Genomic DNA, 25,175 nt, shown 5'->3' on the forward strand with positions numbered 1-25,175 from the left:
GAAAACATGGAATCCTTCCACTACAGCCATAGAAAGCACACCTGTCTGCATCTGAAGGGACAGAAGAATGCTCTTGTTTTGGCAAGCCAAGTGTCACTAGGACAGCACAGCCAGTGCTAGCATCTGCTGAAATGCTCATCTATCATCAACCCAGGAATAGAGTTTTTTTCTCACTTACATAGCAGGTAAGCGCCTGAAAAACTAGAATTATTGCAAAACAAATCCAATTTCCTCACAGACTAATGTGTCCATTTGTTGAGCCCAGCCTGTGCTAGTCACCATACTCATTGCTAAACATGCATCATCTCCTTTAATCCTCATCATAAGCCCAGCAGGAAGCTACCCCCTGATGCCCATTTTACAGATGATGAAACAGAGACAGAGAGTTTAAGGAACTTGACCAAAGATACTCGTACACTAGTGTTCATTGCAGCATTTTCACAATAGCCAAAAAGGTGGAAACAACTCAATTATCCACAAACAGACGAATAGATAAACAAAATGTGGTACATTGAAATATTATTCAGCCGTACAAAGGAAAGAGGTTCTGATACATGCTACAATGTGGGTGGACCTTGCAAACATTACACTAAGTTAAACTAGCCAGACACAGAAGGATAAATATTATATGATTCCACTTATGTGAAACATCTAAAATAGGGTCCCCATAAGGGAACCCTAAAAGGCCAGGCATACAAAGGGACAGGATCTCCATTAGGTTTTTAAAAGAGCTAAACTGCTGCCCCGGATCAGGGAAAGGGGGAATATCGGATTGTCAGCTACAGACATTGAAGAGCTGGAAGCACCTTACAGATTATTTTAGACCAATCTCCTCATTTCCCAAGGAGGAAGCAGGGACTCAGAGAAGTCTGGGAAAGTGCTCTGGTCACTCTTCAAGCCACTGCCAGAGCAGGACCAGGATGTCGCGGATGGTGGTCTGCCTCCAGCCCAGAGCTCACTTCTGCACATCCTGTCACACCTTGGACGTACCAGCCCTGCTGGCCAAGAAGCCTGCTGTGTTGTGAGGACCTCACTCAGAAGTCGGAGAGCTGGACCTGGATGCCAGGCAGCAAAGAAGGCTTCTTGTCCAGACTGCAGAGACAGGGCTGGAATCTCCATGGAGGGCTGCCTGAGATAGCAGGGGCCCAGAACGATGTTCAAACACGAGCCCGCATCTCACTCTGGCCGCATGGTGAGGGTGTGGGAGGAGACCTAAGCTCAGCTGACGCACACAGTTGTTTCCTCAAACTCATTTTCCATCCAGTAACAGCTGGGCTCAGCCTTGCAGCTCCTCAAGCGACACCCCACTGCAGCAGCCCCATGGCATTCATTGGTTCCCCTGACGGAATGTGGGTACATGACAGACTCAGTGTAAGGAGGACGGAGAGATGGGGTACTGTGAGGTGGAAGAAAGGTTGGGGAGAGGATCTTATTTATACGGACGCTACAGCAGGTTTGTATCCCTGCTCACTGTTGGGGTGTGCAAGTCACCTGCTTTTCTATAACTTCATGCTTGAGTCCCACTGCGCTGGGGTGGCAGAAGTGTAAACTCAAACACCTCTGCTTTCTCAGGACTGTGTCTATATCCTGGGAAGCTTCCACAGTGCTAAGGGGCCGGGTGGGAGGTCACGTGCCATGCAGGCATTGCTGAGGTGCCCTTCACCCATTTGGTTGTCAGTTTCCAGCCCACACGAGTCTCCAGCAGAACATCCCTCATTCCAGGCATGAGGTGCTTTAGGTCTGACTATTCCCTTAGCTTTCCTGTGCCACCTTTGAGGGCACACGACTCATTTCATGCCATGTTGGGGCAGGAGAATCTTAGGCCACAGAGTGTCTACCCTTCACCCCGGGGGACCCTTTCTAAAGAAAGCAGGAGTGGGGAGCTCAGCACTCATTTGGGATGTCTGTCCCAACTTGTCTGCACACAGAATCCTCACTACTCCCCTAAGAGTATCAGCTTCTAGAAACATATGTCAAGATAACTCTTCATTTTCTCTGCTTCCTATTTTCCCCATCCCTTTCCATAGAACAGCCTGATGTTTAAATTGGCTGAGTGGAGAGGGAAGGCCAAAATATGTAACTATGGGGAGGAAAAAACCCACATAACTTAAGGTCACACAATGTTGTCATACTATATATCACATTCCTATAGGGTGTGGATGTGCAAGACAATCCTGGCTGTGTGCGTATCTGTGGGCAGGGATCGCACTTAAGAAGCTGAAAATGACTAAGGGAGATGAGCGGCTTGTGGAGAACGGCATTAGGGGAGAAATTCCTCCACCCTGGTCTCCTCTACTTGGGTGAGAGTAGAGAACTTGAGAGACATCAGGAGGCCGAGGATGCTGGGAACACCAGGCACAGTGAGGGGCATGGCAGACACACTGTGCAGTGCTTCTGGGTAAAAGAAGCCCAGAGCTAACAAATTCCCAAAAAGATGTCCCATCCTCTGGGCTGACCCAGAGAGCAGGGCCTTGGCAAACAGAAGGAGGGCTGCATTCCAGTCCAACAAGCCCTCAGTCAAGCAGTGTTACGCCTCACACAAACTGCACGACAGGTAGTGGGATCCTGGCTACCTTTCATTGCAAAAGCATGCCGTACTTCAGATAAGATTACAAGGGAACCTGCAGGAGGGCACGGCTCCACACTCAGTAATCCTGGGTAGTTAAGGAACTCCAAACACAGAATGCCAAGGCCATCAGACACTGGCTACCTGAGTACTTGGTTAGCTTTGGTTTGTTGTTTTTGTTGAAGAGATCCCCACCTCTCAGGTAATGAGCCAAAGCTTGAGAATGAAACGTTCAAACAGTTCCATGCTCCAAAGCTTACTTGCTACTCTAAATGGTTTTCACGTGTCTGTATATCTGTGCTCCTCCATGTAAATGCCATGGGACACTCTACAGGGAACACAGAACCTTAGAATTCACCTCCCAAGGTTAAAAAAATGATAAACAAGAGCAGAGAAAAAATAAAGTTGTTAAGCCAGCCCCTGCACATGCCCAATTTTCTGGTAACCCCGATCATATCTGAAGCAAAAGCTGCTTCTAATCAAAGGTGGTTGCATAGCTGTTATAATACTTTCCACATTGGACATTTTAACTTGTGCACAGTGTATCAGGAGGCCTGTGCATAAACAGACTGTCAGGCTGAGGCGGTATGCTCTCTCGAAGAAAAGCCTGCATAAACACACATGGAATGACACACCTCCAAGAAACACCTCCTGCCCCCGCTCACAATGACCCAGTGGGAAATTGCTGTGCAAGCTGCCAAGTTAACCTGATTCTAGGCTGCTGTTGGCACTACGAGAATGAACTGTTCAACCTCAGAAGTGTACTGAAATCATCTGAACCAGAGAACACAAAATACCATCATAGTGACCATTCTGCCTTTCTTCCAGGGATGGTACATAACCAGTACCATTCTAGATGCACACGAGAGAAATTAGTTCATTATACCCCACTGAGGATGCTAGACGCTCAATCAGTGAATGAAAAGGCATAGACTGGGACCCACTGTATAGCCTGCAGAGTGTTAGGGAGGATGGATGATACAGAAGTACTGATACCCTAAGTGTTTAAAGTCTGATTGAGAAGGTTCTGGTTTTGCACACATAACTGAGCAAAGAGAACTAACTCTGCCTCCGCAGAAATGGCCCCTGGCTTGTGGGGTTACTCAATGGGCCACCACAGTGGGGCGGGCAGCTTCCATTGTAAGGATGATGATTCTGGAGGTCAGCTCCGCTGTTACCCTGCCTTGAGTGACTCCAGGATGGAGAGAAGAGCAAGGTGAACACTGTGCAAAGTCCTGTAGAAGGCACAGAACAACAATCAAACCCTCTGAAAAGCATGACGAAGAAATTTCGGAAAATGTGAGGGTGGGTTAGATGTCGATGAGTGATTAAGATAATTTTTCACAGAAGACACAGGGCCTGCCGTGCCTTTGAAGGAAAATGTAATCGGTTCCCGGCTATGGATTGTTTCCATGTGTTTATTTGTCAACAGCCTAATGAAATAATGCAAAAGAGGGAGGCTATCCCAGCCCTAGACCTTCCAACCTGGGGTGCTAAGCAGCCCACCAGGCTTGAGGGAGCTGGGCTCTATTTCCTCCCCTGCTCCAGCACAAACCTTCAACTCTCAGAGCCAGCGTGATAGGGTTTCACTTCAGTAGAGACTTTGCATTTTTCTCATTCTGCCCCAACACTCACACAACTTGAATGCCTTCTCCCCTTTGCTGGAGCCTTCTCTTAAACAAAAAAAAACAACAACAAAAAACCCAGCCTGATAAAAATCGAAAGGACTAATGTTTGTTCCATCCATGGGCCAACACTGACCCTTTGGTACAGTGAAGAGGATGTTACATTGGCAATCCTGGGCTCTAGCTCAGACCAGGTAAGGAGCTGACTCAGGATAAGTGAACCAACACCTACCATAGTCATTGACCAGATCTGCAATCATTTTCTAAATGTTTTGTATTGAATTCGTTAGGTTATAAGAATACTTTTATCAGAGACACTCTCCTTAAGTCAGTCAGTCTTTTGGGGTAGGGCGGAAGTAGTAAAATTATTCAGAACTCCACAGAACAAAACAAGCACAAGTTGGCCTGACCAGCTCAATGCTCCAGTGCATGGGGGCCGTACACTGGAAAGAGGTTGTCATCCAGGGATTACCCAGCATGTCATGTCATCCTGATAACGTGTGCTCCTCTGAGTTCCTGGTTACACATCCCCATGTCCTCTTGGTTGGCATGATTCTGATGTTCCTTAACCATCTTAGGCATCACACACACACAGCCATGTGTGTCCATCATTAAGGAATGATTTCCCAGTCTGGCCCTGAGAACTAGTCACTTCAAATCTTTATTCATTCATTCATCACTATTCATTAATTTCTCCTAATTTTCCTGAGGACTTTCTATATGCCAGGAACAATGGTAGGCATCAGAAATAGATGGACTGCCCTCAGGGACCATGTAGTCCAATGGATGAGGCAGAGGTTAATAGATGATTATGACACACAGAAAGAAATTAAATGGCAGAAAGGCATACAAAAGGAGCACAGAGGAAGGACTGTAAAATTCATTCTGTGTGGGATTGGAAGACCTCATAAAGAGGGGTACACATAAGTTGAGTCTTGAAAGATGAGCAGGAATTCTCCAGAGAATCATCAATCATTTCCGGGGGTTGTGATTTTCCTATTCCCCAAGGGACCAGGTCATACAACAGTTTATAATTGTACCCATACTAAACTTTCAAAAATCCTTTCCTAAGATGCCAGCAGTTACTGCTAGGGCTGATTGCAGCCACGGTGTTCTGGCACTGGGTGGGTGGGTTTTGCTGGTCTGCAATCACCAAGCCCTGAGTCAGCTAGTCTCAGAGAAGGACTCTTCCGGGCCCATCGTATTCTATAAAGAGCTCCAAGCACCCATTGTGTGACTGGGCCTGTGTATTTCTGGTCATTGTATGGCTGTGCTAATGTCAATGTTCAATTTAGAAAAGAAGGATATGGGTCCCTATGGACCTTCCACCAGCCCTCCTCCTGCCCATGCCTGTCCTTAGACCTCTTTTCTCTTCCCTCTGGGGTGTCGAAAGCCCACATTTTCACACTGCGCTTCCCTGAACACAGTGATTCCTTCCTGCTGTTTCTTAAACAGTGGATTATAAGGCTGGCAGCTGGGGAACCGAGGCCCTACTTATAGGAATCAGGAAGAGTTTTGAGGATGGCACAAGGATGCGAGGACAGTATATTTTCCCCCATGTGCGGGCCATCTGTTTAGCCTGTAGTTGGTTGGGGAATTTCTTCTTGGCTTCATAAGAACTTCAAAATCAACTTATCTCCGGCCTGTGTTGTCACCGAGCAAATCTCCCAACTTGCCCCATTCCTCTGCCAACCAGACACACTTCAGTTACCTGCAGCTTTTACATTACGGATACTGGAGAAGCTTCTTTAGGAGGTCAGGGGTGTTGGATGCATACTATTCTCTGGATCCTCTCTCAGCTGCAATAGGCCTTGAGCTTAGGATATTCCGCCTCCATACAGTAGTGTCCAGTGTCTGGCCAAAGCACGAAAGCTAACTGACATGTGGGGTGAAGCACAGAGGGCTGCAGATGGATCCCCAAGAAACCGATATCTGAAGCAGAGGAAGAAGACTGCATTGTGGAGAGTGGGTGTGGCCAGACAGCTGGAGGGAATGAGAGGCGTGAAAGGCAGCAGCCATTCCAAAAGGAAGCGATGGTACCACCGTCACACACCTGCAAGAGGTCAGTTAGACAACCCTGCTTGCGTATCCCCTGGATTCAGCAGTTAGGAGGCTGTTCATGAGCTCCGCAAGCGCAGTTTTCATGCAGTGGTGTAGGCGGCAGCCGGATTACAGCGACTCAGAGAGAGAATGATGGCGGTGATGGCTGCACAACAATGGGAATTTACTTAATGCTCCTGATTTATACACTCAAAAAGCTTAAAATGGTCAATTTTCTGTTATGCATATTTTACCTCAAAAAACCCAGCAAAAAAGAGGGGGTATAAATGGATGATAAGGAAAGGAGAAAGGATGGAGGTGGAAGAGATATGAGGTCATGAATTTCTGTTTTAACACGGGACTGACGAGCATGTTCATAGGCCAAGTGGAAGGAGCTGCTAAAAATACATGACAGGAGACTTGACAGCCCAAAAGATGGACAAGTGGGGAAAACAAAGTCAAGGGCAAATTAGAGTGACTGGCCTTGGAAAGAAGAGGACTCGCCTCGTTCTGTGAAACCAGAGAGGAGGAGGGGAGATGCTGGCTCTGAGGAGAGGAGGGGAGGTAGCCTGGGCTCCTAGGAGGCCACTGTGAGGCCGACGAGCTCAGGGCTGCCGCTGTGGGGCTGGGGAGGGTGCTCCCTAGAGATACGTGAGTTTATCACGTAACAAGAGGAAACGAGGAAGCGCTCTTTCTGGTGAGTCTTCTGTCCACTCTTGGTCCCTTGCTCTCGGCTGTGAATTGGTTGTCCTGACCCCAACTGCCAGAGTCTCCTCAGGAAGAAACGTTGACAAATGCCCCTCAGCCCTTTAGGCCAGGGCCTCCAAGAACCTCCAGGCCAACCTAGCTGGGGAGAAGGTGACAGAATTACGACTGGACTCCCAGGCTAGGCTTTGGGCGACCAGACGCAGGCCTGAGGATGATGCCAGGTTGGCCACGCCTGCAGCAGAGCCACTGGGACCAGGAGGACCCATAGCCACTGAGCCCCATTACTTGGGCTACATGTTTAATCAAACCAAGACAATGAACACGCACCAGGCAGTGCCAGACAAGTGTCAGGATTCTCCCTTTGGTTCCTGCTTTTATCATCATGTGGTTGTTGTGATGGGTATTATTACTGTTACCATTATCATTATTGTAGTTGAATTCAACCCAATGGGATTTGGAGTCCAACATGGAACACTGATGCAGCACAAAAGCATTTTTTATCTTGCCTGCCTCGTATATTAAGTGTCAGTTTTATAGGATTAAAACCAGCTGAGGTCTGAGGGCCGTCTCAGGCCCACTTGACTACCTTCAGGCGTCCTGCTGTGGTCTGCCACCCACAGTGACGAGGACCCTTCTGGGACACAGACGGCAGGGGCTTGGAGAGAGTGGCAGGCGGGTGGTCTGGAGGAGCCTCTAATTAAAGGTCTTCAGACCTGCAACCGTGGGATCCTAACCTCTGCTTCCAGCAAGTATGAACGTGGCTCAAACCCCAGACCCCCAGCGGGACTCTGAGGGCCAGAAAACCCAAGAAGAAAGAGCAAGAAGCTCAGGGGCTGCAATGAGGGAGGGCATAGGGCCTAGCATTGGGGAGGAGGCCGGCCTCGCTCAAGGTCACCTCTGTTCCTCAGCCTGCGGACATCCGTGCTATAGCCCAAGATAGGAGCAAAGGGGGAGGAAACCCAAGGGAGCAAGAGCCATCGTCATGGTCTGGGTTTTACCTGCAGGAATAAGCCCTTGGGAAAAGGAACATAAATGTCCCATTCCAGGGTTTCTCCTTGTGGAATTAGGGCAGCATTTCTGGGGCTCCCTGGCAGATCCAATGTGCCTTGTGGCTGGAGCCCTGGGGATGAGTAAACGGTCTGGACACTTCTGCCCAATCCCCTATTCTCCCTTGGCTCTCAGAGGCCCCGCAAGGCCCCCTACACTGCAGGTCCCTCTTCATGGAACAATTCCCTGTGAGAAACAGTCATTCATTCAGTGAAAGATATTTACTGAATCCACACAGGCAGCGACTTAAAGCATAAGACCCCGGAAGAGATTTATCTTTGAGCGCTCCTTAGAGATGGTTTTCACACTGGGAATGAGATCGTCTCTGACAGCGAGAGCTAAGGGTGTGGTGGTGGGCAGTGAGCTGGGAGCTGGGAACAGGATACAGCCTTGCCTACAGAGTTCAAAGACTTGCCAGACTTCTCATGGGCAAATTCCTTTGAGCTTATAGCAGACTTCAGAGGACAGTTTGAGACTGCTTTCAACTTCAGCTTTTCAGAAGCTATGATGATTGGCCCTGGAGCTGGGCTTCTAATCCAGGATGCCCTGGTTCCAGAGCATGCGCTCTTTCAGGTTTATTTCACTCTGCGGTCCTCTCTTACATGCTCCTACGGGATGGCTTCTGGGGTAGTCAGCATTCCCTGGTTATCTTAGGAGATGTGTGTTCCTACTGGATGTGCTTAGGAGGTGAGCTGGAATAAGGAAGTCTGCAGAAATGAACAGGGTGGAAGTCAAGCTCCTTTGGTATACAGATAGAGGCTTGCCCTCCAGGCTCAGTTTCCTAAGGGTAGGATCCAGGCAGAAACCAGAGGCCAGAGAACATTATTTTCAAAGAAGCTATTGGCCTCGTGGGTGCACTTGCTGCTGCTATGGGAAGGAGACATGCTTTGGGGGATTGAAAAAAAGACTAGCCCCATCTGGGAGTAGCTGGATGTCGTTGTGACATCTTAATAAGGAATCGAAATTGATCTCTTACAAGAAAAACAGATTCAGGAATGAGACGGAGGGCTCTTATATGGAAGGTGTAGAAGTGTAAGATCAGAAGGAAGAAGTGGCAAACAGAAAAAAATACAAGCTATACATTAAAAATGAAGTGAAATTATATGAAGATGCTAAGAATGAAGAAAAGACTAAGAGCTACGTCTTTGGAAAATATCTAGCCTCTAATTCGGATTTTCTCCAGCTTCTGTGAGATCTGAGCCTGTTAGGCTGATTTAGGAGAGTCATCCAGACTCCTCAAGCATATGCACTTGAAGGAGCCTCCTGATTCTGAGAAGTGGTAAGGAAGGGGGCAAGTCTAAGTGGACTCCATCATATCAGACCAGACCCTTTCACCCATTTGGTTAATAAATATATATATTTCTGCACTTTACAGCCTTTGGACTTTGAGCAAGTTTATTTAAAGTGTTTGGATCTTAATTTCTTCATCAATAAAATGGATCTAATACTTCATATAGTCATTGTGGGATCTATATTAAATAAGATAATGTTATAAACATGTAATAATATATCTGGCATATAGTAAACCCTTGATAAATGTGGTCATTCTACTTATCCATCTGGATTTCTTGCATTTAATTATTTTTTCTGGAGCAAAATGTCAGACACACCTTAAAAATTAGAGTGAACTCAAAAAACAGGCAAAGACCAGTTAACATCTATAGGTGTTCAGTCGTGCTTCCTTACAGTGGTTTACCAATCTTAAAATAACTCGAAAATAGATCTCACTGCTCCCCTTTTCCTCACCACCTTTAAATAATGTTTAGGTTATTGTTTTAACACACTATCCCTCTATGTGGGACTCAGAGCTTGTGAAAGGTATGCCTCATCGGAGTATTAATGATTCCTGGGCTCTCAATTGAATTGAACGTGATGAATGATTGAGGCACAGCATATTACCCTTCTTCACCAGCATCACTTCCATTTAAACTCCATAGTCAGAACTATCTGTGCCGCACAGTGCTACAACGTGGGTTTTGGTTGAATATGGAAAGAACATGAGATAAGCATCTCTATTCAATAGGCTCACAGTGATGGAGGCAAAGTGTTCCACAATGCAGCCATTAGAACGAGTTCTTTACTATCCTTTGTATTTTCAACTGGGGCAAATGGTTTTCCCAATGGATTACTCCTCTGAAATGGTCACGGAAATTAGATGGGAAAGACACATATTTACTTTGCACTTCAATTTTCCATAACAAATCTAAGTAAAATAAGATCAATATACATGCAATGTGCATGCACTACATATATATAAAATACTATATTATATACATAATATGCTTTATGTATATAAATTATGATATATTAAATTTCTATATAAAATACCATGTGTATATAAAATATTACAAAATCATGTAGTAACTGTGGCAGGGGCAATAATGCTCACCACATGGTCCATTTTCTTTCCTTCTAGCCTAGTACTTCTGGCCAATGGACTCTGGTCAAAAATGATACTTGTGGGCTTCCCTGGTGGCGCAGTGGTTGAGAGTCTGCCTGCCGATGCAGGGGACACGGGTTCGTGCCCCGGTCCGGGAAGATCCCATATGCCGCTGAGCTGCTGGGCCCGTGAGCCATGGCCACTCAGCCTGCGCGTCCGGAGCCTGTGCTCCGCAACGGGAGAGGCCACGGCAGTGAGAGGCCCGCGTACCGCAAAAAAAAAAAAAAAAAAGATACTTGTCACTTCAGACCTAATGATAGAAGAGCAGATGTGATTTCTCTATGCTTCTCTCTTCTTTTGCATTGTTGAATGAGGAATGTTCCAAACGATGTAGCTACAAGATGGTGGAGCATCAGCTGGATCCCAGGAGCACAGCCCCCTCTCCCGCCCTTCCTTTTGCTGACTCACGATGGACAGGTAACACGAGGGGTAAATATTTGCTGTGTTCAGCCACTGGGATGTTGCAATTAATTTGTTATCACATTAAAACCTATTGCATCCTGGCTGATAGAGGAACTATTCCTCGGAATTCTCTAAACCAAACCTCAACTAGAGCTTTAAACTCACAGTCAAGAGTAGCAGGCTTTATGCAATGATTGCATTCTATTATCCTTTTCCCAAATTGATGGTAAAAACCAGGTTATAACCCAGTTTTATTAAAAGTATTTACATATTATCCTCTTAAATCTGGACTATTTTGTTTCAAATACAAAACACTTTAATCTGGATGAGGTTTAAATGCATTTAAATCCTCAAGGTTCCTCTTCTATCTAGACTAACTTTCAGGCAAAGGGACTTTCCATAATAACTTATAAGGACATTCCCAAATCTAGTGTTCTTGAATTAGAAGGCAGAGGTCCTGGAGTTGTTTCACTTGTATTATAGAAGGTACTCACCAGATATTTTTGTGACATTAAGATAACTGAGCTAATGTTTATAATGTTAAAAAGAAAGAGAAATAAAAACAGAGCAGCTCTCTGCTAGCTTCACGGTTTATGTGAGACAAAAGGAAATGATGAAGGAAACATTTTTCACAGTTCATCCAACTCAGCTGGAGCCAAGTGATATAGGAGGAAGCAAACACGCTTCAGTGGTTTGAGTTCAAGACTATGAAGTGAGAATAATGTACTGCTAGCTGACTTCACAGGGGTTTTATGAGGATTAAATAGTTAAAACACTTTGAAGATGACAAATGCTTCAGAGCTAAGCATTATTATTATCTGAAACTATTATTACATCAATTCCTTGTGTAATCAAGTATTATTATTGGAAGCTATGCAAGAAAATCTAATCTTTGGAGATTTTCAGCTCTATTTGCAGTACAAAGAGGCGTGGGTATCATTTGTCCTAAGTACTTCAGACACGTGGATCAAGAGTATCTAGACAGTGAGTGAGTATTTCTTGTTTGCCCCTATTTCAACTAATAAGAACTTTGTATTTATTGGCATGACCCAGAAAGCAATATGGTACTTTGGGAAGGAAAAAAACCCCACAAGATTTAGATTCTAGAATAAAGTGAAACTAAAATGGAACCTACCCAGATATTTTCAGCTGAGATTAAACCCCTCCCGGCTATTTGAATAAATTGCTCTTTAAGTAATTAAGACTGTAACCTATGGTCTTCAGTAAATTCTGGGAATTTCTCTGCAGTCAGTTTCAAGCATTTTCTAGCTGGCTTCTTTCCAAAGAGTACACCTGTGTGTTAGTTGAAATATGTCTTTTTACTGAAAGATGAAATTAACTAATTTCGTTTGATTTGGATCTTGGTTAAAATTCTGAAGTGAGATATTTATATGCAGAGCTACGTAAAGAATACTAGCTTAAATTATTCCACCAGGGACTAAAGTAAGATTTCCATTTAGCTAATAGAACCTTAGAATATACTTAGCTAATGAAAACGATTCATCTCTGTTTTTCTATCAAATACAAGAGTTGGAGGAGGGGCAAAGAACTATTATTTTAAGTATAGAACTTCTAAGATACTAACTTTCTTCTCTTCTGTGCTACATCCTCTTCCTAAATTTATTCACTTTTGTTTCTGAACTTTGAAAGGACCTTGATCTATTTTAATTCATGAAAACCCAATAAAACATTGTTTTGACTTTAAATAATGGGTCTTTAATGCCTTTGATCCCCCTTTTCCATGTAAAATAAAAGCCTAATGATTCCTATTAAATGGGGGGAGTAAAGTTTATTTCAATAACTATTTTCATTTTACGAGTGCAATTTAAGTTTTCACTTTTGTCCATTAATTATATGGGATGTCACAAATGTTGTAAGATGGGATTTATGTTTCTGATTTTTATCTCAGTTACAGTTTTTGCTTTGTACAGAATTAACACATAACTGAGTAGGGCTACCACCACCCACCTCTACACCACCTTAAGCGTGCAAGTGTGTACAATAAGAATCTGGCGCCGTTCACAACTGCACTGCAGTTTCTGAACAATCATACTTTTCAGTGAGGTTTGGGCCAGAATGGCCTCAAAATGGACTCCAAAGAGCTTCCATCTTGCTGTCAGAAAATGCAAACTCTCCAGGCAGCTCAACATGTGGGCTTTACTGGGCCTTGTTGGGAAAGAATGCTGCTGTTTTCCCCTGCCATATTCTCTGGGGCTCAAAACAAGAGACCTGGTCAAGAATAGGAGAGAAACTTTAGTTCAAGAAAGAAGACTTTTGACCTAATCAAACATATAAGCCTTTGCACAGCAAAGGAAACCATAAACAAAACGAAAAGACAACCTATGGAATGGGAGAAAATATTTGCAAATGACGTGACAGACAAGGGCTTAATTTCCAAAATATACAAACAGCTCATACAGCTAAATATTAAAAAAAAAAAAAAAGCCAATCAAAAAATGGGCTGAACACCTAAATAGATACTTCTCCAAAGAAGACATACAAATGGCCAAAAGGCACATGAACAGATGCTCAACATCGCTAATTATTAGAGGAATGCAAATCAAAACTACGATGAGGTATCACCTCACACCAGTCAGAATGGCCATCATCAAAAGGTCTACAAATAATGAATGCTGGAGAGGGTGTGGAGAAAAGGGAACCCTCCTACACTGTTGGAGGGACTATAAAGTGGTGCAGCTACTATGGAGAACAGTATGGATCTTCCTTAAGAGACTAAAAATAGAGCTACCTTATGATCTAGCAATCCCACTCCTGGGCATATATCTGGAAAAGACTAAAACTCTAATTTGAAAAGATACATGAACTCCAATGTTCATAGCAGCACTATTTACAATAGCCAAGACAGAGAAGCAACCTAAGTGTCCAAAAACAGATGAAAGGACAAAGAATATGTGGTATACATATATGTCTAAAATTTTATATATAAAATATATATATATCATATATAATATCATATATATAATGGAATATTAGCCATGAGAAAGAATGAAATAATGCCATTTGCAGCAACATGGATGGACCTGGAGATTACCATACTAAGTGACGCAAGTCAGAAAGAGAAAGATGAATATCATATGATATCACTTATATGTGGAATCTAGAAAAATGATACAAATGAACTTATTTACAAAACAGAAATAGACCCACAGACATAGAAAACAAACTTATGGTTACCAAAGGGGAAAGGGGGGAAAAGAGATAAATTAGGAGGTTGAGATTAACAGATACACATTACTGTATATAAAATAAACACTAAGATCCTACTGTATAGCACAGAGAATTAGGGAATTATATTCAATACATGTAATAATGTATAATGGAAAAGAATCTGAAAAAGAATATATATATCTGAATCACTTTGCTGTATACCAGAAACTAACACAACATCATAAATCAACTATACTTCAAAACAAAAAAAAAGGAAAGAAAGAAGCCTTTTAATTCTACCTAGTGGGCCTCCTACATTGCCTCCCAAATATTTTACAAACTGCCTCGGGGAAAGTAATAAATGTTTGTTATTTTTTAAAAAGACTATTCAGGGCTTCTCTGGTGGCGCAGTGGTTGAGAGTCCACCTGCCGATGAAGGGGACACGGGTTCGTGCCCCGGTCCGGGAAGATCCCACATGCCGCGGAGCGGCTAGGCCCGTGAGCCATGGCCGCTGAGCCTGCGCTCCGCAACGGGAGAGGCCACAACAGTGAGAGGCCCACGTACAGCAATAAAAATATATATATATACATATATATATGTTTTAGAAGGAAAAATAGAAAGTCTGGCTTTCAGATACTCTCACAGCCACCTTAGAGGGGGAAAAAGGCAGATGGATGCTACACTCTCTGTGACTTGTTGAGGCAGACAACCCAATGCTGACTCTTCTGAGCCACACACATGTGGTTCCTCAGAGGGTCACATATTTCTCTCTTACCAGGTTCACCCCAAAAATATGCTTCTAGGCATTCCCTGGGATGTCTTACATATGCTCACTTATACACTTAGATTTCATGTGGCTTCTTCTGTTCCAGCCTTTCCTTGGAATGCCAATGTCTCTGCTTCAAGGATTTCACTACTCCAACATTCTGTCACCCTTGTCACACAGATTCAAGAACAATAAAAGGCTACAATTCTCACAAGAGGGAACTCCCTCATGGACCCTACTGAGGAAATTCAGTTGCCCAAGAATCCAAAGGACCCCCTCTGGAAGTGGTCCCATGGCATGACCTGCAGGGAAAGTATGGGGGTTTATGACCCTCCAGCCCTCCCTCATTTCCTTCTTAATTCTTTTTCTACCTTGTCTTCAATTTACAGCCTTGCTGCTCAAAGGGGATCCAGCAGGGTCGCATCACCTGGAAGTTTGTTAGAAATGGAGAACCTTGGTCCCACGTCAGACCAGCTTTACCAGAATCTGTATTTTAACAAGATCTTCAGGTTGTTCTGAAACAGTAAAGATGGAGAACTACTGAATTATAGAAGAGAATTTCTGGAAGCCCAGCTCCAGTTATTCACACCTGCATTCATTCTTAGCTGGGTGGCTCTAGGAAGAAAAGCTCTATTCCTCCTCTTTCCTTCTGCTTCATCACACTCCACCTTGCACAAAGCCGTCCTTGGCAGTGTTTTACTCCTGTGCCCACTCTGTCCCATCCTTGGCAGTGTTTTACTCCTGTGCCCACTCTGTCCCATTATCTGTTACCCTTTCTTGTCACCTTGACCTTCCCTTCCTGTTGATAAATGGCTGGGCAGGCTCCTTGGCTCCATTTACCCTCCCAGAGAGGCTGGAAACACACCCTGAAGATCAGCTATGGCTGGCTTGAAGGGCCCCGCCTTGCATCTTCTCATGCCAGATGTAATCATTCCCAGAGTTCAGAGGTTTATGACTTGTTTCTTGTACTTCCAAATGTGCGGTCAAGATGCCCTAGTGTTGAGTTGGCAGGACTAATGGCTTATTTAAATATTTTCCAAGTCTGCTCTTTCAGACCACTTCTTCCACGTGGATATCACTGTATGAGAATATGAGTGTAGTGAAATCATGAGACTCATGTCAAATTGTCTTCAAACTTTTATACCAGTTGTCATTATACCATCAGTTTCCACAAATTAAATCTACTCTGAAAGAAAGCATATCTGGAATTGGCCCCCAAAATATTTCCATAGGTTCTCGGATGTACTTTGCAAGTGTGTTTTTGCTTCCTAGATGTGGCAAGAAATTATATTTGAAGTTCAGAAAGGGCAAAGATGACTTTCTGTATTTCTGGTGTACTTGGAGAATCCACCTGCCTCCATAGAGTCAAAATGCTTTTATCTGAATGCACACAGATGCACACAACTGCCATCCATTATTGCCCATACTTTTTGTACACTTCAGAAATTGAAAAATAAAAGAAACATGAAGGTTATCTTTCAGAAGAAAAAGCAACCATAAAACTAATGATATTATGTATCTTATAGGCATTAGAATAATGAGGCCAATTCAGTTGAAAAGACATCACTGAAAAACAACAAAAAAGGCTTCACTGGTTATACAATGCAGATGATGTCCTCTTGATGATACAAGAAAACAGTTTTAATTTAAACTGATAAGGTACTTAGAAGATTAATTTAACTGGTGAAGAGTAAAATAGAAACTAGCCCTTGTTCATTCTCTCTGTGCTTAGGTATCTCTGAGAAGGTAAGAAGTTCAGGATAAGAGGGAATCTCAAAGAGGATTTAAAACAGACTGGAGATAATTTTCCCCCATAATTGGGTCAGCATTCGATAATGAAGGCCAGTTGGGACTCATTGAAAGAATACTGGTCCCAAAGAACATTCCTTGATGAGACAAAGGTGACATCTGCTCTGTGTCAGACTCCTCAGCCATCCAGAGTGAATGTGCTGTGGGTCCATAAATAGCTCCATAAACAAGTTCTTCTAGTCTAGTCTAGTCATGATCAAAGATCCAAACGTTCAGCAAAACCCACTCTGCTTACCTAACATCAACAAATAGTCATTCTAAAACCAACATTCACAAAGGCAACAAAAGAAAAAAAGGAAACTGAACTTCATTAAAATTAAGAACTTTTGTGCATCAAAGGATACAATCAACAGAATGAAAAGGCAACCGACAGAATGGGAGAAAATGTTTGCAAATCATATATCTGATAAGGGTTTAATATCCAGAATATGTAAATAACTCCTATAACTCAATAACAAAAAGACAAACAACCCAATTTAAAATGGGCATAGGACTTAGATATTTCTCCAAAGAAGATATACGAATGGCCAATGAGCACATGAAAAGATCTTTAACATCACTAGTCATTAAGGAAATGAAAATCAAAATCACAAAGAGACACCACCTCACACCTACTAGGATTGCTATAATTAAAACAAAAAACCAACCAAACAAAAACACATTGGTGAGGGTGTGGAGAAACTGGAACCCTTGTGCATTGCTGGTGGGAATGTAAAATAGTACAGCCACTCTGGAAAACAGTTTGGTGGTTCCTCAAAATAACTAAACGTAGAATTACCATATTGATCCAACAATTCCACTCATAGGTATATACCTAAAATAATTGAAAACAGGGACTCAAACAGATACTTGTACGCCAATGTTCATCATTATTTACAATAGCCAAAATGTGGAAATAACCCATGTTCATCAACAAATGAATGGATAAACAAAATGTGATACATATACAAAAGAATATTGTTCAGCCATGAAAAATGAAGTTCTGATACATGCTAAAATGTGGATGAACCTTGAAAACATTATGCTAAATAAAATTAGTCAGACACACACAAAAAAGTATTGTATGACTACTTATATGAAATCTCAAGAACAGACAAATTCATAGAGTTGTCTTCCTCCTTGGCCGTGTCTCCTGCATTGGCAGGCGGATTCTTAACCACTGCACCACCAGGGAAGCTCTGGGGCCATGTTTTAAAACCACCACATCTTCAGTAGTGGGTTGCATTGTGTCCCCTACAAAAGATATGTCCAAGTCCTAACCCCTAGTATTATGAATTTGGAAATAGGGTCTTTGCAGATCTAATTAAGTTAAGGCTCTTGACATGATATGAGTCTGAACTAGGGCCCTAAATCCACTAATTGGTGTCCTTACTAAAGAAAGGGGAGGAAAATTTGGAACATACAGACTTGGAGACACAGGGAAGAAAGTCATGTAGAGATGGAGGCAGAGACTAGAATTATGACAAGCCAAGGAATGCCAGGACCACCAGAAGCTGGAAGAGGCACGGAAGGATTCTCCCCTGGAGACTTCAGAGACGGTGTGGCCCTGACAACACCTGGCTTTGAAACTTCTGGCCTCTAGAATTGTGATAGAGTGAATTTCTGTTGTTTGAAGTCGCCAAGATGGTAGAAATTTGTTATGGCAACATTAGGAGACTAACACACCTCCAAAGGAATGAAGAGTTGTGGGAGTAGGTTTTTAGCTTCTACTTTTTCCCAGCCAACAGAGGCTTGGGGGTGCTGCTCTCAGTACAGCGGCTCTCTGCTCCTCTCGTCTTACAATATGCCAGGGTCCCAGTGATACAGCTCCGTCATCCCTGACTATCCTTGCTGTCAAAACTCTACTTATGATAGTGCCATTGTTCCAGGTAAGGAATTGTCAATTTTGCCCTTCAGGATGGGCCATCCACTTTGGAGAACTGTGTTCTTCCAGCTTTCTCTGTGATGTCCAAGACACAAGTATAATCTCTTGGTTTCTCCTTTCGCCTGTTTGGTCTCCACTGTATTTCCTCATAGATTGTGATTAAGGTTATAGATGTTTCCCTTTTTGGTAAAGATGGAGTTTACATGTCTGATTTCTGTTCTCTTTGTTGCTTTGAGGATATTTCCAAGACAAGAAGGTACCAGCATCTTAACTTTGCTATTTAAAAACTGGGAGTCCATAGCACACCATGCCATCCAAAATTGTGCTATTCTACAACCAGGGTCAGCAAATTTTTCCTGTCAACAGCTAGACAGTAAATATTTTAGGTTTTGCACTGTAACTACTCAACTCTGCCATTGTAGTACAAAAGCAGCCATAGGCAATATGTAAACAAATGAACATGGCTATGTACCAATAAAACTTTATAGACAGCAAGAGAATACAGCAGAAGAGACACAATGTGTCTTTCAGGGCTAGGCTATGAAAGGCATTCAGCTTCTGCCCTGTTTTCTGGGAAACTGAGCCACCGTGTAAGCATGTGAGCTGCCCAGCTGGAGAGGCTCTGAAATACTTAATGAGATATTACACACAGAGACTCGCAAAGGAATTCCTCCTAACTGCCACCAGCAGCAAATGTTTCTCTAGCACTGTGCTTTCCATTACCATCCTCTACGGAGCTCTTAAAATGTGGCTGGAGCAACTGAGGAACTGAATTTTATTTTATTTTATTTTTAAACATCTCTATTGGAGTATAATTGCTTTACAATGGTGCGTTAGTTTCTGCTTTATAACAAAGTGAATCAGCTATACATATTAAATTTTAGTTTATTTTAATTAATTTAACATAAGAGTTACGTAAAACATATCATTACTAGTTTTTATACTGATTGCATGTTGAAATGATAATAGTTTGGATATACTGGGCTAAAGAAAATATACCATTAAAATTAATTTTACCTGTTTTTTTTTCCTTTTTTTAATGTGGCTACAAGAAATTTCTTAATTAACTATGGCTCACATTATCTTTCTATTGGAATGTCTAGCATTATCTCTAAAAGGTTCTGGAGCCCAGGGCTGGGGACCTGGGCAGTTGTCTTCTTCCTTGGCCAGGTCAACCAGGTGACCTTCCATGGGCCTCCCAGGGCTCTGTTCTGCACATAAGCATGGAAAAGACCTAAAGTTCACAAGGAATGCTTCTGGAAGTTCAAGGACATTTTAGAACAGAAAGACAGGCCTTCTCTGACGGATGCTATTGCTCCTTTGGGGCACGATGGCATTGTATAAAGATTTTAGTTAAACAACCTTGCTTTAAATACCAGTGAGGCTCATTACTAGCTGTATGATCTTAGGTTCTGAACCTCTCGGAACATCAGATTCTTCATGTTAAAAAAAAAAAAAAGATTTATTGTGAATGTGTTTAATCCATCCTACTAAATCTGCGAGTTTTTTGAAGATGTGATGTGATCCCTGCCTGGCAGAGCTGTTGTGAGGATCAGGGATCAGGGTGTAAGTGGCCCAGGAGCTAATGCCAAGTAAACAAGTAAACAATACTCAGCACCTAAGAGCTCTGAAGGGGAAAGAAGGATAAGCCCTGGAGAAGGCAGTAGTGTCTAAAGAGTTTATATTTGTGTGTGTGTGTGTGTGTGTGTGTGTGTGTGTGTTTGTGTGTGTGTGTGTTGCTTGGGAGGAGGGGTGCAGAAGACAATCAAGTAAATAGACAAATAAATACCTAACTCAGGACGGGATGAGCACCTCGAGGAGAAATACAGTAGGGCAAGGGGCGGAGAGGCTGATTGAGAAGGCTTCTCCGCTAAGGGACCTCCACTGAGGGTCACCCTTGGCCATGTCTCCTCTCTGTCAATGGCTAGGCCTTCAGGGATGTAGCATTTGGGCAGAAATCTGGCTTTTAACACTGCCCCATTTTACTTTTCATGTATCTGCCTAATTTTTTTTTCCTTTTTACTTCAAAAACTGATCATCTAACCCCAGAATCACCAGAGCAGTGCAGTTTTCTAAGAAACCAATTTGACTAAAGCCAATTGTCCTAAAATCAATCCTTCTAAAAGCAATTTGCATATAGTTAACTTGTTCAGGTGTCTACGTACCATATGATACATTCACCTGCTTTTTTTTACGTTGAACATTTAGAGCATTTTCTATGAAGTAAGTCAGTTTTAACCTCTTGTGAAGTTTTGTATTTTTCTAATTGTGTTGTTTCAGTCATTTGCTGAAGGTATTTCTGTCTTATTTTCATGTTTCTAATAAACATGTATGCAGTCATTCACACATGATTTATCACACTGATCCCTTTTGAAATTTCTTGCCTCTGTCTTACATCTTTCTTTGTCTTTTCATACCTACGTGTCTCCCCAGGTTTCCTCACACAAATTAGCCCCACCTGTGTTTAATGCAATTAATGTGGGATTACTACTGAGACTGAGACAAACTATTCCATAGAAAGCTTCCTAGCGGAAACTTTTTACTGTGTGCTTCTAGCTTCGTAAAGTGGGAAAAGAAAATGCCAATACCTGTGTAGGTGTGCTACACATGTTCACATTACACCCATTTGGATTTAAGGCTTTAGAGGGTCGAGCTGCCACAGCCCACGCGTGTGGGCAGAGGCCAGACTGCAGGTTTTCTGACTCCAAACTCAGCGCTTCAATTAAGCACTCTATACTGCTCCTTTTAATAATTTTGCAAATGTGCTAATTAGTTAAATAAGACATGGTTGATCTACCATTTGCTTAAACACTGTCTCATTTGAACTTCCAAAATGTCATTTCTTATTACCATTGCCACTTTACTGAGGAGGCAACTTGGTCGAATAAATGAACAAATTAATTAATTATGTAAAGCAGGATATATAAACTTAGTCCAGTGATGAAAAAAACAAACGTTGGGATCAGGAAATAGTTGAACAAAGTAACAAAGGAACGTCCTTCAGAACATTTAAGCCAGTGGTTCTCAGGGGAGATTTTGTTACCCTCATGGCATTTCTAGACGTGTCCGGAAACTTTTTTTTATTGTCACGCTGGGGAAAGGGTGCTACTGGGTAGAAGCCAGGGATGCTGCTAAATAACCTACGATGCATAGGACAGTCCCTCACAAGGAAGGACTCTCTGGCCCCAAATGTCAATAGTTGCTGAGACCAAGAAACCCCGTTTGAAGGGTCACTTGTTTAGGGAGGTAAAAATGGGGTGTAGTCTGAAGACTAACACGCATCTTGAAGGGAACAGTCTTCCCTGTACAGTCCATTTCCTTTCACGTGTTTAGCCATTTATAGCCAAGCTCCTATTTCAGAAAGAAATCCACGTTCCTGTGCTCATTTTGTCAGCCTGAAGTCTTGGGCGAGGCTCTGTTTTGCTTGTCTGCCTTCTCTGGCACAGTAAATCTCTCCACCAACTCTGAGAGCTTGACTCTTGCTCTCATTGGAAAGATAGGCCATTATTGCCTCAGGTTTTGTCCCTGCTCCCAGCGCATTGCCTGGGCAAGGCTCCCAGGTCAGGCGAGGTCTCTGGCTCAATCTACTCCCTTCCAGGCCAAGGTCAGCCCAGGGACCAACCCAGGCAGGGGAGGGTTTTCAGTTCCTTTCCGTCTCTCTCCAACACCATGCTCCCCAGTGTCTCTTCTGTCTTTCCTCACTCCTCCTGCAGACAACCAGTGGAATCTTTATCCTGGCTGCCTGACAAGCCTGCCCCACCTGGCATCCCTACCACAGGACTCGTGTCTTTCAGTCTTTCCCCTTGAACCCCATTCTCAGATAAGGTCACTCAGGAAAGAGTCAAGAAGTTAATGGCTGATAATTAATGTCTGACTCCTTCCACGCAGAGCTGCCTTTTCACAAAGCGTTTTGCTTTGGCTCATGGGGTGAGGGCTAATAGGGGGTATCAGACATGTTAGTACAAAGTACTTTCTCATCCTTCACCTCATTGGCTCTCAGGTCTCCTCTCTAAAGACTGAGAGAACGAGGGATTTCTAATGCCCAGTAGGAAGATGGGGAAACGTGCTCAGAGCTCCAGGTGACCCAGCTGGCTGCTGGTGGTGCTTGCATGAAACATGGGGCTGCAGACACTAAGCCCGGTCTCTTCTGCAGAGAGATACCTGTGTGGAGGGGTTGGCGAGGGGTGGCGGAGTAGATCCCTCGCAGTACACCCAGGCTCCTCCCTACAAGCGCAGCCGCTCTTCTGCCGACACCAAAAGGCAGCTAGCCCAGTGACCCAGAAGCGGAATCCTGGACTCCACTTAGGGGAGGGCCCTGCTCCTGTCTCTGGCCCTTGGAGCTGTATGTTTGATGCAGTTTGGGGTCCTGAACAGCTCTTCCTTGTTAAACCCTGACAGAACTGTGCTGTCAGCATCTTCCTTACTCAGAACAATCCCCAGCAGATGCTCGCCCCTTCATAAAGGCCCAGTGAGCTTTCATGTGTTTGCTATCCGTATTTCCTTTCACTCCTTCCTGGCCGGGGAGGACTCCAGTTGAAATGGCTCACATTCTTCTTCCGAGTTCTCACTCTGCCCTCCTGCCTCACTAAGTAAGGGTAATTATTTTTTTAATTAATTAATTAATTTGGTTGCACTGGGTCTTAGTTGCGGCAGGCGGGCTCCTCAGTTGTGGTGTGCGAACTCCTAGTTGTGGCATGCGTGTGGGATCTAGTTCCCTGTTCGAACTAGATCTAGTTCCAGGGATCAAACCCAGGCCGCCTGCCTTGGGAGTGCGGAGTCTTATCCACTGCACCACTAGGGAAGTCCCAAAGTAATGGTAATTATAAAAAAGGCAAAACAAAACTTAGAATTTTATTGTCGGGTAAAATACAAAAACATTTAAGAAATTGCCTGAAGATCCCTAAGGAGCCCTCAGTCTAGAGGGGAACCAAAAAAACACAATTAAATAAGGTCTGAAAAATACTGTAATTGATATATGCCCACAAGGTGGTGGGAGGCCAGAGGAGGGAGAGAGCACCTGGGCACGGTGGCAGGGGAGGTAGAGACACCTTCACAGAGCAGGTATCATATGCCATCATAATCAAACAATACAGCATCCTCAGGGGAGAAACGTTTCCTGTTTCAATGGCACCCCTATTTTAGCTGGTATCTTTATTTCCCATTATATAAACTTCAAATGGCAGTATTCTTGGCATGCAGCATTGCTTTACTAGAAAATCAAAGTTTTGAAGTGATTTTCCATGTAATTCAAAAGGTAAAATATAATTGAGAAAAATGTAAAGTTTTTATTGTTGTTGTTTTGGTCCAAATTATGCTTTCTATGCTTTTGCAGCCTGTTGAATTTTACCCTGGATTAACCTTCCTCTGATTTGTGATAAAGATGGCCACAACTGCCTCCATGCCATTGTGTTTCTCCACAGCAATCATGAGCAAGTTACTCTATTTCACACCAGCTGTGGCAAAATAGGATGATTACCTAATGCACCCTAACAAATAATGTGACAATTATTTAGCCACCTGCCTTGATGTTATCACTGTTGTAGTCATCTCATTTTATTACTCTCTCTGGCTAAACTGCCTTAACCTAGTTATACACTCCCTGCCCTTTCTCTTTAAACTCCCACAGTGATCTGACCATACTTAGTCCAAATTTTTTGCTTTGTTTTGTTTTCACAGGACATTTACGTGTTACAAACAACTTTTTCCTTTTTAACTAAATCAAGCAGCAAAGCTCCTGAAGGTGCATTGGTTTGGGATGTTCTCCATCCACAGATTCAGGGCATAATCATCTGAAATCATGGGGTTATGCTCAATGATGTACTGTCCTATTTTAAATTAGAAGAGGAACCAGACAGACTGACTCTAGATAGAGCCTGCCCCCTCTAGCACTTCACACTAAGCTCTCCTGGGGTGGCCGTGACCACCATAATACAAAGCAAGCTCTCTGGAAGTGCAGGAGAGGCAGAGATTACTACAATCTAAGAAAATACCAGAAAACTGGAAAGATAGGGGGCCTCTAAGCCTGGGTAGGATTTCAAAAAGTATAGAATAGGAGAGAGGCCATCCAAGGAAATGGACCCATCTCCAGCAAGACACCATGGTAGAGAAGGACCTATTAAAAAAGGAGTCAATCGGTGTTGCTGGAGAGCAAGACTCTGGGGAAGGGCAGAGAAGGAGGTGAGCTATAGAACTGGGTCAGAGCCAGATCATGTAGAACTTTAGATGACAAGCTGGGCATGGACTTTATTCTGGACAGACTCCAATGATAAAAGTAAGAGGTTTTGAAACTTTAATTAGGACCCCCGCTTCAGGGGGGAAAAGAAACTTTGTAGCCATCAAACTGATCAGATTGAAGTCAGGATGGATAAGGTGGAGTAGGGGTAAGAGGCTGGTATGAAGAAGAAGAAAGCCAGAGATTAGACAGTGTACACCAAAATATTCTCCCGGTGCAAGGTTCAAGGAAGGCACCCAACAAATACTCACTGAAGTTGATGATTCCGAGATTTGGAGTATGAGGGGCTGGTGATGACATTCAGTGGGATCATAAAAAAAACTAGGCATTGGGAAGGAGATGATGGGGTAAGCCATGGGCATGTTGCACTCGAGGTGCTTAAGAGACATCCAAGTGGGGATGGCTAATTGGCATTGTATATACAAATCTGGAGCTCAGGAGGGAGATTTGAGATAGGGATGGAATCATCAGTGTTTAGAGCACAGGTGAAACTACCAAAATAAATTA

This window comes from Delphinus delphis, chromosome 12 (assembly GCF_949987515.2).
Source record: "Delphinus delphis chromosome 12, mDelDel1.2, whole genome shotgun sequence".
Taxonomy (NCBI): domain Eukaryota; kingdom Metazoa; phylum Chordata; class Mammalia; order Artiodactyla; family Delphinidae; genus Delphinus; species Delphinus delphis.